This window comes from Arvicanthis niloticus, chromosome 2 (assembly GCF_011762505.2).
Source record: "Arvicanthis niloticus isolate mArvNil1 chromosome 2, mArvNil1.pat.X, whole genome shotgun sequence".
NCBI lineage: Eukaryota > Metazoa > Chordata > Mammalia > Rodentia > Muridae > Arvicanthis > Arvicanthis niloticus.
The window spans coordinates 3,104,970-3,117,719 of NC_047659.1; the positions used below are offsets into that span (position 1 = coordinate 3,104,970).

General features: G+C 41.8%; 1 pseudogene; it reads right to left on the bottom strand.

Annotated features, from left to right (window-relative positions):
- Positions 1-1,187: 1,187 nt before the first annotated feature.
- LOC117702794 (disks large homolog 5-like) lies at positions 1,188-11,824 on the bottom strand (annotated as a pseudogene).
- Between the last annotated feature and the right edge of the window lie 926 nt (positions 11,825-12,750).

Here is a 12,750-nt window from a genome sequence, read left to right on the forward strand (position 1 = left end):
GAATAGGAAATGTGCTAGACAAAACAAAATTTACATTCATGTGTGTGTGTCTGTGAGTGTCTGTGTGTGTCTGTGTGTCTCTGTGTGTGTATGCATGTATATGTTTGTGTTGTGTGGTTTGGATGTTTGTGTGTCTGTGTGTGTGTGTTTGGACCAGTTGTGGATGAGTGTGTTTATACTAATCTTTCGTGTTTGTGTAATTCAAGGTGATTTTGCAAGTGTTTGTGGTACGGGTGCTTGTGTATGCAACTGGTTGTGTGTGTGGTGTGTATGTTTGTTTAGACATGAACCTGTGTGTGTGTCTCTAGATGCCAAGTTTAATGAGAAAAGCACTCTGAGATTTCAGTTTGGTCCGTGAAACATTAAATACAGCAGTCCAATTTTTCTGCATCTCCACCTAGCTCCCAAGAGAAAAGGGACACAATAAACTCTTGTAAAGTCAGATTTTCAAATGATTAGGTGCAAAACTATTGATTCTCATTGAAGTTGTTTGGAGCAAATCAAAGTAATATGGTGCATGGAGGTAAGGGGGAGGTTACTGTATAAAATCCATGTGTTTATATCCCTTTTCTGCTCTTGGTGAATTGTCAAGGCCCACTGGAATGTCAGGTGGCTCACAGTGTTTTAATGTTCATTTCAGATGTCTTTTATGTCCTTGGTTAGCTTTACTCCAAAATATTCTATTTTTTAGGCTGTTGTGAGTGGAATTGTTTTCTTAATTTTTTTCTCAGCATATAAATCATTGTTAAATGTACGGGCTAGTTTACGGTCAGCTTGACATAAGCTAGAATCTTTTTGGGAAAAGAAAGAGACCATCAATTGAGAAAATGCCTCCATAAAAGTGGCCTACATGCAATTTTATTATACTGTTTCCTGAATAATTATCAATATCGGTGGGTCCAGCCCACTTTGGATATTGCCAACCTTAGGCATAGTTCTGAGTCATATAAGAAATTAGTTTCCATGAGGAGTAAACAAGTAAGCAATGTTTCTCCACAGCTTTTACTTCAGTTTCTGCCTCCACATTTCTGCCTATGTTTAGAACAGTCTTCCTAGTGATTTCCAGGCAAATGAGTGCTGTTACAGAAGCAGAACCTAAACATAACAAGTGGATCATGAAAACCACCTGAGACAAAAACATGGTCGCAATGTGAGCATCATGACAAAGTCGTCATAACAGGTGGTCATCAACACAGGAGTTCATGATTATCTTCAGGATAAACAAAGGCATTTTTGACATTCTGAAACAGGTAGTACAGAACCATTTGAGTTAAGGTTATTGGTGGAGTATAGCCCAATCCTTGAGACATATTTAATCCTAAACAGCAATGAACGTAATTTTCCTTTACTATAAAATGGTTTTCAAGACTAAGATGGAGGCAGGCTGGGTGATCAATATTATCTAAACGGATATTTGTTGTCTAGGAGAGATTCAAAAAGGTGTGAATTCAGATAGAAAGAGGGGGAGAGAGGATCATAGAAGAGTTGCAGGAGAGGAAACCATAATCTGAATGTATTGTATTAAAAATTTTTTTTCAATAAAAGAAAAAGAGAAAAAGAAAGAAAAATAAGTCTGCATTCTTCTTTCAATTTGAATTTTAAGTGAAGCTAAATTCAGAACTAAAGGATGGCAGATGAAATTCCCAGACCATGTGAAAAATATACTGGCAACATCTACCATCCCTCTGCATTGCTAGTCCGGAAGGGAAATATTCACCACCACAATATTGTGTCCTCTGCTGCAGTTTCCATCCTTCTGGTTTTGTATAAAGCTTACTCTCAACACTGTTTTGATGGTACTTCAACATGATTTATTTACCACCTCCAACTTTAGGAGAGTTCTCAATTCTGCAATTCATCTAATAAAGCCTAATCTGCATTGTCATGCAGGATGAGACAGGAGAGATCTACTCCAACCCTGACAAAAAGAGATCCTGAGGCGTGATCAGGCCCACTCTAATGCCCTACATGGAGGCCTCAAAGTTTAAACACTGAGCATACCTACCCCAAGTATGTGACCCCACAGGTCTCAAGAATCTTCTCTCTTCAGTTGGGTATGATCCTGTGCAGCTGATACACTACACAAGGAAGGACAAATGTCTAGGTAGTGAGAGATGATTTATCCATTAGTGAATTTGTTTCTCAGAGGACCTAAAGAGCAATGATTAACAATCCCCTCTCACTTCAGTTCCAGGTGGAATTCACTGACCTCTTCTTGCCTGGCCTTGGGGGACTTGCATGCATGTAGTGTACAAACCTACAGCAGGGAAAACACGCATACATATAAAAGAAATAATTCAAAAACAGAAACATTGCCTTCACCAAATTTTTTTAAAAAGTATCAGATACATTTTACAGGCCAAGAGTAAAAAAAAAAAAAATCATCATTATCATTAGAACAAGAACAATAACAAAACAAAATAAAACAAAACAAAACAAACAAAAAACACCCCCTAAACAGAAAAAATAACCAACATCTCCCAAAGGGTCTTGGAATTCTTGATCTCTGTTGTGCATTTATAAGTGATGCTATATTTCAAGAAAACAAGAGGCATAAAGCTCCAAGTTTACTGATTTTTTGTACTCCTTTATTGAATATTTTTATTTCTTTGGATGGATTAGAGAAATACACTTGTGTTTCTACTTTGTTTGTTCAACTTAACCATCCACATAGTAGTACATTTTAACATAGCTAAATTTATGAGCACAAAGATACAGCAGGGAAAATCTTTTGATGATGAAGTTGGGATCCACAGATTTTGACACACTATTCACATCAACAGCACAATTTTCTGTGTAGCTGTGACTGGCTGGCAAGCCTAAGCCACATGATACTTGAAGATGTCCATTCCTGCCTGATACTTCCAGTGTTACAAGACTGTGAACCACACATGAATACAGAAGGTTCTTTTGAGGGAAAAATTAGTGATCATGTTTTTATCTATATGAATGCATTAAATTTATTCAATAACAACTTAAAGTGGGGGAGTCAATATATAAAGTATATAAAATTAGTACAACGACAAATTAATTACAGTAACAAAAATAATAAATAACAAAACTTCATATGAATCAAAGAAACCATATACTGAAAGCAATCAAAACTCTACCTAAAACCAAAACTAAGCTAAGAAGCTTAAAACCAAAATTAAGCTAAGAAGCATTCTTTAGCTGCAGATTTTGCAGCACAGACTTACAGCATGTTGCTGGCCTTGGAAATATAGTGCAAAGGCAGTCAACGATGGTAATAATCTCTTCAAGATGAATGAGGGCATGCCTCATTGGGTTGGAGGATTTGCTCATTGACAAATCCTTCCAAGGCAAATCATGAGACATGTTGAAGATGGTATCTCAAAGTCTTTAAAATTCGCTTGACTGATCTCTATAAAATTATCCTTGATGACCCATTAGGACAAGCCAAAATTTACACTCTCAGGCTCCTCCTGGATGACCAGCAGATGTTGATGTCCCTCAGCACTTCTCTGAAGCCTTCCAAACATGCACTCTTGCTGGACCAGAGGCTAGGTAAAATAAAGGCCTTGTGACATATAGAAACCCCCAAAAGGAAGAACATGCAGTCCAAGATTGCCATGGTTATAGGGATGAGATGCAATGGTGGTTCACTTGCTTTCAACACACAAAGCTCCTGGTGAAGACTTGTGTCTGATGGAAATCTTGACCTTGTTTGTGCCCAGTTTGACCTTCTGTTAAAGTTTTTCAGACCTAGGGGAGAAAGACACAAAGGCCTGGTGAGCACCTGCTATGTCAGCTATCTAGCAAACACCAGCTTTATTTAGCAGGACAATCTAGTATGACTTTCAGCTAAGGTCATTCCCTGTATTCCCAAAGAAGGGGCAGAGAGCACCTGGGCCTGGAAATTTTTCTCAGATTTAAAAAATGGCTTGAAAGTGTGTGAACTACACACTGTACTGGAGTTAAAATAAAACACCACATTTCTCCAATGGTACATATATATTATATTGAAAATAACTGTGTAGCAATGTCTGAATCAAACACTATACAGAGGCCTTCTAGGGAACTTAGCCACCATTGAAGTGAAGGCTCTTATTATATCTGGAGTGCAGGAACCTGCCTGGTTCTACTTGTGAACCGCTCCATCTGTGACTCCCCAGAGAAACCATCTCCCAGGAAATCCATGCTCACTGAAGAGATACTATAATCAGCAAGAGTGTGCTGCATGCAAATCTTCCCAAGGGAAAGCCTTGAACACTAAAAAAATATTTATGAAAGAAAACAGACACTCCTGCTATGTGTATAGTTACTGTGGTATTGTTTGTGGGGTGACTTAAGAAACAACAGGCTCAGGTCATACCAGAGAGCTCAGAAGGGAAGAAAGAGTACACAATCGACACAAACTCTGTGGATCACAAGGGTGATCATGGACAGGATTTCTTTTAAACTAGATCAGAACAATATTCTGAGCTGCACCTAGGTGACTGAGGGAGAGAATCATGTGGAAGGCCTGAGACCCAAAAATGCAATTATACAGGTATAGGAAGTCTCCTTGGCTCCTGCTATCCCATCCTAGTACCTCATCTCAGAGACAGCAAATTGATGCTGCATTGTTTCATCCAGGCCATGGACACACACACACACACACACACACACACACACACACTCCTGAACACACAAGGACATGTTGACACATACAAGTGTATTTAATTGTAGAAACATTTTGATTTTCCCAGTTCATGATAGCATAAGAGATCATAAAGGATACTATAAAGATATAAGAAATAAACCCTTGAATTGTCAAAAGCCTGGAGAGATATCTCAGCCATTAGATATCTCAGCACTGATTTGTCTTCTGGAAGTCCTCAGTTCAGGTTCAAAAACCGCATGGTAGCTTTCAAACCATCTTACTAAAATCAGATGCCCTCTTCTGGTGTATCTGAAGAGAAAGACAGTGTACTCACATACATAAACTGAATAAATTAAACAAACAGAAAAAATCCTTGAATGGGACAAGAACATAGTAGGTATAGCCTATAGACAGCATAATAAAATAAATGCTTTCCCCTAATAAACAAAAGATGGAAATATGGGGGTTTGGCCTGGTAGCCTAGCCTGCTTAGCAAGTTCCCAAGGCTGTGAACAATCAGCTTGGTTCACAACAAAGGCACATAGGATCATGGGATAGGTGTGAACAAGCAGGTTCCTGGCTCTTGCTCACTGTTTCTCAGGGACTCCAAAGTTAGCAGCATCTTCCAACAGGCCCTCAATTTTCCACAGCCTGTGTAGATTTGTAACCAAAGCTATAAGCCCAGGCAACTAGGAAATCTCTGTAACCAGGATGGAAAGTGAGACTTTTCTTCACGTAAGGAGATTCTGTCAGGGATGTTTTGTGGAAAATAAGTCTGACTAGTTCAAGACCAAATGGTGACAGGAATTATCACCCTAGACAATAGTCCATGGAAGGGCTGGACTACTGTGTACTTGTTCACTCCTTGACTGATGGACATCTGCAGAGTTTCTACTTCAGAACAGCTCTGTGAAGTACCACTACAACCATGATTTGCCCCAATTTCTCTGTGGACACCTACTTCTTGTTCTGGAGTCACTGGGTCAATGGGGACTACAGTTCAACTTTCTGAAGAGTTGTACATGGATTCTCACAAGGCTACACTATCGGCTATGTCTGAAGTTCCTCGTTTCTTCCAGCCCTCCTTGAGAATTATTTTAAATCAAAGCAAATCACTTTTGAATGACAGCCATTACAGATTGCTACAGACAGAACACAGAACACAGGGTGAGTGTTTTAGACTACCAGGAGCCTAAGGGCTGTCTGAGGCAGCCCTGTTCTAGCACCTCACCATAGGTATGGACCTTCCACTTGATGCAGATGCAACACCAAGCAGCTCAGTCTTTCACAGAGTAATACCTAGCACAAACTACAGAACCAAGGATAACTGAGTCAAGCTTAGGCAATGTTGGAAAGAAAATGTTAGGAGGTAATGAGGAAAACAAACTAGGATGCTGAGAAGATGCAATGAGCCACCAGACCTTCCAGCAGGCAGTCACTATCCACCAAGAGCAGAGAGGGGACACAGACTATTAGCCGGACTTGTTACTCTCAGACCCATGGATTTGACACAGAAGCCTCCTACTCACCTCCATGTACCACAGTGTTTGGTTTTCCTACAAATGGTTTCAATATGGCTAAATAGATTTCCCTCTATAAACAGTTTCAATTGTGATAAATAGATTTTCCACTACCAATGGTTGACAATCTGACTTTACACCATAATTTATCTCCTTTTGTTCTATTGAGCTAGGTAGAGCAGCATGAAGACCTGCTGCTGTGTTTGATGTTTCCTTGATGCAAACTGAACTGACACTGATGCTGTGGAGAGACCCAAAGGCCCATGTTATAACAAGAGGCTGTTGTTCAGGTCCATAAGTTTCCTTTGAATAGGACCACCTTGGGGCCACCTTTTGTCTCATGTGTGCAGCTAGCTGTTGAGGAGCACCCCTTTGTGCCCCATATCCCGCTCTGGTTCTAAGAGTACCATGTCTTCTGTGGTTGTTCCTCACATGGGTGGGCCTCCAAACCCAGGGTTAGGAAGTTGTAATGAATGAAGGAAGGACTGGGAAGGGGAATCTGAGGTCACATGGTAAGATTTGAGAAAGCTGGGCTGGGCTAAACATGAAATTATTCACTTTTAAGTGTTGGCAAAATGGGTTCTGTTTGTTTGATAAAGTATTATAGGGTTGAATAACTGACCTGTGGGTTATGTGGAGTCTAGGTGTCTTGGGTAAGACCCATCATAGCCCACAAACACCCTCCTCCTTTCCCTGCTGATTTCGGCCAAATGACAAGAGAGCTCATGAGAAGGCACATTGGGCCAATTTATGTATCTGACACCTGGAACAGATTGCATCGTCTTCTTCCATGTTAATAAATTGTTTTCTTACAAAAGCAACAAGAAAACCCAAAAAAAATGAAATATGTAAAAATGTTCTTCCTCTCTGTGGTAATTAAACCTTGTAGCATGGCAATTACTTGAGACAAAATAATTCTAGGAGCTCTGCCTGGGAGGTGACAGAAGATTTAGAGATGCTGGTCAGAGCTTAACCAAAATAGGAAGGCTCAGAATCAGTGACAGTCCTGGGCTTTGTTGCAGAAAGACTAATCAAAACCATATGTATATAACTGGTCTCTCAACATACCCATCAACATACATATTGGCACAGACATGCATATGACCTTCTCCCCACACACAACATAAGTGAGCGGGAAAGCATAATGAGACCACAATGCTGGAGGAACCATTGAATGCAGACTGTGAAAATCTGATGTTTCATTTGAGACCCAGGACTCTGTAATCTATCCCTTGAGGACTAAAAAATTTAGTAACTTATGCAGAGTAGGTTGAGGGAGTTAGAGAAATTTTTTTCTTGAAGCCTCACATCTCTCACCCCAATCCTCAGCCTGAGAGAAGCCTTTCACACATCCCTGTTCATCCTGTCAGCTCCTGAATACAAGCTCCAGGAAAGAACTCTAGCGACACTGACAGAAACCAGGACTGACCAGCTGCTCCTCAGGCTTTGTTAGTGTGAACCAAGATCTAGGTTGGGTTAAGAGACCATCTTATAATGCAAGGGTTGAGGGAGAGTAAAGATACAAGTCCCCACCCCCACCTCTTTTTTAAAAACTTTTTTTTAGATATTTTATTACTTTCAGATGCTATCCCCTTCGTTCATTGCCCCCACCAAGAAACACCTGATCCAGTCTACCCTCCTCCTCCAATGAGGATGTGCTCCCACTGACTCCCCCCCAATACACCTACCTGCCCTTGAATTGTCTCACACTGGGGCATCCAGCCTTCATGGGACCAAAGACCTCCTCTTCCCCCTATGTCTCACAAGGCCATCGTCCCCTACATATGCGGCTGGAGCCATGGGTCCAAAGCAAATGTGCTACAGGCCCTGACTTCATCACTCAATGTTCTGTGCTACTACAATGGAGGCAGCCACATAGAGCCCATCTAGAACAATTGCATGTTGGTATGTAATGTGTGTTCACCCTATCTGTCTTAATGAACTGAAGCTTGTAGGTGAGTAGGAGGGTTTGCTTGCCAATCTTCCAGCTCCTTGAAAAAGTATAACTCCACAGAAAGTCTTGTAAATGATCAGTGAAATGAACAACTGGATAAGACATTTGAGAATGCCTGGACAAGGTGGAGGACAGTTATCTGGGCTTGACTGTGTTTATGGTTAGACATGAGGGCAACCTGCCCCTGATCATCCTTGATGCATCCTACCTGCTGCTGCTTGATGTATTTCTCATATATGTTCGTGCTGGCCTCCACATATAGCCTCTTTGTTTCATTAGAACACACATCCAGTGCAATCTGCTCCCTAAGCAGCTGCCTGTACTCATTCCACAGAATTTTTACTTGCTTCTTCATATGAAAAGATTCTGTAAGGAGGTGACAGTTCCTGATGCTGAACCACAGAGAAGGAATGGTGATTCCCAGGCAGTGTCTATCTTTCTCCCACTTCTCCAAGTACCATCCCTTCTCATTATGGGCCCTGATCCCCAAACAGCCCCAGACTACAGATGAGAGTAGCCATGGGACATCACATATGGGAAGGTCAAATTGAGAAGACATCAACATTCCAGAAGACTCAAGGTACTTTTGAAAACCCTGACACCAACAGGGACTCATGTATCTCCCAGAAGAGGACATGGGCCCCACGACTGCATATATGTCATTGGTAATAGAAAACCACCTGTGAGTAGAGACAGTGGAAACCTTCTCTAGGAGAGGAGAGCAGACCCAACAGGTACACATCTTCCTATGTGTCTCATGCAAACCAGATCTATATATCTGTTTTCAGCACCCCAGAGACTCAAGGTAGATTGATGTCTCCATCAAGGTGCACATCTTTTCTATCTAGAGGATACTGAGTTGGGAAGGATAATGATTGGAGGGGCTCACTGACTCATCAGGCTTGATTAAAATGAGTCCAAGTGATCAATATCCTAGAGCCATCCTTTGAGGGAGGCAAGCTTCCAGTTGAGAAGTAATCAGTATGGAACCAGAGTCCTCACTTTGTTTCAAAGACAATGATGGGCAGATACATTCTGTGGCTAGTGCTGTGGAAACGACAGTGTGAGTCACTCACCAGTAAAGTTGATTTTCTTGAATCAGCTGCTGGCACTTGTACAAGGCCTCACAGATCTGCTGAGGAATTTTCTTGAGATCAGTCATCACCTGTTCGTGTTGCATCTCCAGCATCATGGTCTCAAAGTTGATGCTGTGGGAGGGCAAGGCCCATAAAGCAAATAATTTCTGAACTAAGGATTCAAGGATTAAATCAATTCAAGTTGAATCGTGGACTACCCCAGCCCATATATGCCACATCCTGACGCCTTTGTACTGGGTCCTCTTGGTGCTTATTAAACTTGTTATATGTGGTCTGGGGCCAGTAGAGTTAGAGAATTAAAAGAAGAATCTGACCTACTTTAGCTCCCTAAGGGGGCTTGAAGAAATAGATTAGGTCTCCAAGAACTTTCCAGAAGCCTGTGCCACAGGCCTGGGTCCAACTTAAACCTGTGATGATGACTCTTTTTCTGTTTATAGACAAGGATTTCTAAATCCTTGTGTCTATAGCTACATCAATTACTAAAGAACATAATCAGTATTTACAGGGAAAGGGTTTATTACTTATATCAGGAGTTTCCAATGCTCATCAGAGGTGAGCACAGAGGTCATGTACTCTGCTGCTACAAGTGAGGCTCCAAGGCCTCCTCACTATCATTACCTGAAAATGAGTCAGGTAAATCCTCAGGCACCATCACACTACACAGACTCCCTGGATCTTAACTGGAACACATGTGCACACACACACACACACAGAGAGAGAGAGAGAGAGAGAGAGAGAGAGAGAGAGAGAGAGAGAGAGAGAGAGAGACAGAGAGACTCACACACACTCACACACACAGAGACACACTCAAACTCATAATCCCAAATAAATACAGTGATGTGGCAATATTTTCATGTATAATGAACAGATGATTTGTAGCAAATCCAGTCACTGAGGGGCAGCATGTAGAACCAGGTCCTTCAGGCACTTGACAGGACTTAAATGGACTCAAAGCAGCTCCAGAAAATTACAAAAATGATTCACCATAAACACACAGTAGCTAATCTCTCTCACAAAGCAACAGCAGTCCAGGCTTCTCAAAATGCATGATGAGAGCTCACCCAGTACTACTGTTAATTGAAGACTGTGATTCATGCCAAAGGATCTGATTTGCTTTGGAGGAATCAAAATAGCCTATGACCCCATCTCACTCTTCTCTGAACTTCAATTTCTGCATATAAAATCCAATCAGCAAAATGAATTAAGACATGAGGACAGCCTGGAATTGTAGCCTACTATGATATGAAGAAATCTGAGGTCAACAGAGTAGGCCCAAGATAGTCAGCTGAGAACTGGGCATAATAAATACCTGTCTTTCAAATCCTTGTCAGTATAATGTGCCAGGATTCCCCGGAGTTCATCTCTCTCATTCTTCATCCTTTCAAGGTCCCTTTTGAGCTTCTCCAACCTCTTCACTCTGCTCCTGCTCACTGATGGTGTAGGCTTGGGAGGACTCTTTCCCAACAGACCCTTCAGGTAGAGAAACACAAGGAAACTTGTAGGGAAAATACGACAGGAAAAGGAGAAACCATACTTACTCCCACACAGAAGCCTGAGGAAGAGGGAATTCTAAAGACACAGCGAATTCCTGAAAGAGCAGGAAAGCTATCTTCAAGCTGGAATCCTCACCTTTGTCCCTGCTCCCAACCACCATCACTAAACATAGGGCTCAGTCCCTACTGCAGTCCTACTAACCCTGAAGTGCTTAAGCTTTCCCAGTCAAGAAGAAATTGAGGGCATTGCCAGTTTATGTCTGAAGATGTAGTCTGTACTGCTTAGCACAAAAAAGATCGACCATAAACACCAGCACCAATCATCTCCCACAAGCCAACACCTATCCTTGCTTCTTAAATGCATGATGAGAAACCACACACTACTACACTTAACCCAGACTGTAATTCATCCCACATCATGTGTGTTTGAGACCAGAGTCTCTGAGACCTTGATACTTGACAAGGGGATTATCCCTCTCTGTTCTTGGCATCACATATTCATGTAACCTACAGGAATCTATTGAGGATGAAATGCTTCAGCACTCTATCCTGAGAGCAAGGCTTTGTTATTCTCACAGAACTTTCTCCTTTCATCCTTTGCCACTCAGCAGGAAATTCAGATCTCTCAGCAAAGCAACTGCAGGCTTGTTAATTCCTGGATCTCTGCCAAACTAATCATCAGAAATTCTCAACTCTGGGTCTGCCAGTGAGGAATGTCAAGGCTCCAGATGCTAAGCCCTTCTCCTGTAAGGACCTGCTCAAGGTCCCCTCCTCCAGGAACCTTCCTCATGCACTGCCCAGGACTCACTGTGTCTAACCCAGGGCCATCTCCTTCATCCTGCTTTACAGAATGCCTTCTGCCTAGGTTTGGACTCTGGCTGTACTGCATTGTCCCTGTAAAATAGCCTGAGCAGCATGCAAAACATGACTGCTTGTGAACCCAGAGGCTCTGAAGAAATACCACACAGGCACTTGGTGCCACCACAACACGAGTAACTTCACAGAAGATCCTAGAGTTCTCCTGGATACAAGAGATTGTCCAGGGAAGTGACTACTGATTATGTCACTTGAAAGTGCCGTGGCCTACCTGCTAACCAACTTGCCCCACATTGACCAGTTTCTGAGGTGCCCTTTTCGGAGTCTCTCCTTTGACTCATGGGATACACTTTGGCAAGTTCTCCTTTCAAAGCTAGAGATTTCTCTCTGCTTCATTACAAGGCAAGCACTTTGGATGGGAAGAGTTGGTTAGGGCCTTGGCATGGGCAGCTCATCTTTGTTAGGACCTAAAGCTCTAGGGTCCTTGCTTAAGGGAGATTCTTCTCCATGATAAATGTGCTCTATTCATGTACCACAGTCCAGTTCTCCAGGTTGTCCTCTTTTCCAGAGGCAAAAGTCATTCTCCTGCACTTTTCATTTTATGCAAGTTGGATTATATGTTCTTATTGTCCACATGCATTGAGAGGAGACATTATTTCAGTATATTCAGAGATGTGTTTCACAATCCCATTTTTTGCAATGTAAAGTCCCTTGTTCTTGGCAATATAGGAAGGAGTTCAGGTCCAGAGGAATATCAAATTGTAAAGTTCAGGTCTCTTCTTCAAAAGATAAAATCCCACATTTTCCCTTTCTCCAATACAATCAGACAATGTAGGCATCTTGAGCGACGTTCAACAGGGACATTGGATTGCTGCTCTGTAGTTCCACTTGCCATCACTTGTCCAGTATCTACCTTCCTTGCTTCCCAGTTCCAGGCCCGGGGATGTTGGCTTTGGGGATATGATCTTGTATTTATACTATACCCAAGACTCAGTAGGATGGATAAGAGATGGAAAGGCCTCACATCCTTTGAAACCTCAATTTAAAGGTCTCCATAAAGTTCACGAAGGACTGTTTTGGCATTGTTATCTGTAGCAACTGCTTTTTGAGCTGAGAATACTGAATCAATGGTACAATGTGACCTAACCTCTCAGGTGTAGGAGCAGAAAATCATGTCAATCCTTTCAAAACAGATTATGTTGTACTTGGCCAACTTCTCAGCCACATAGTATCACTATGACAAGGATCAAAGGTGGCAATCATACAG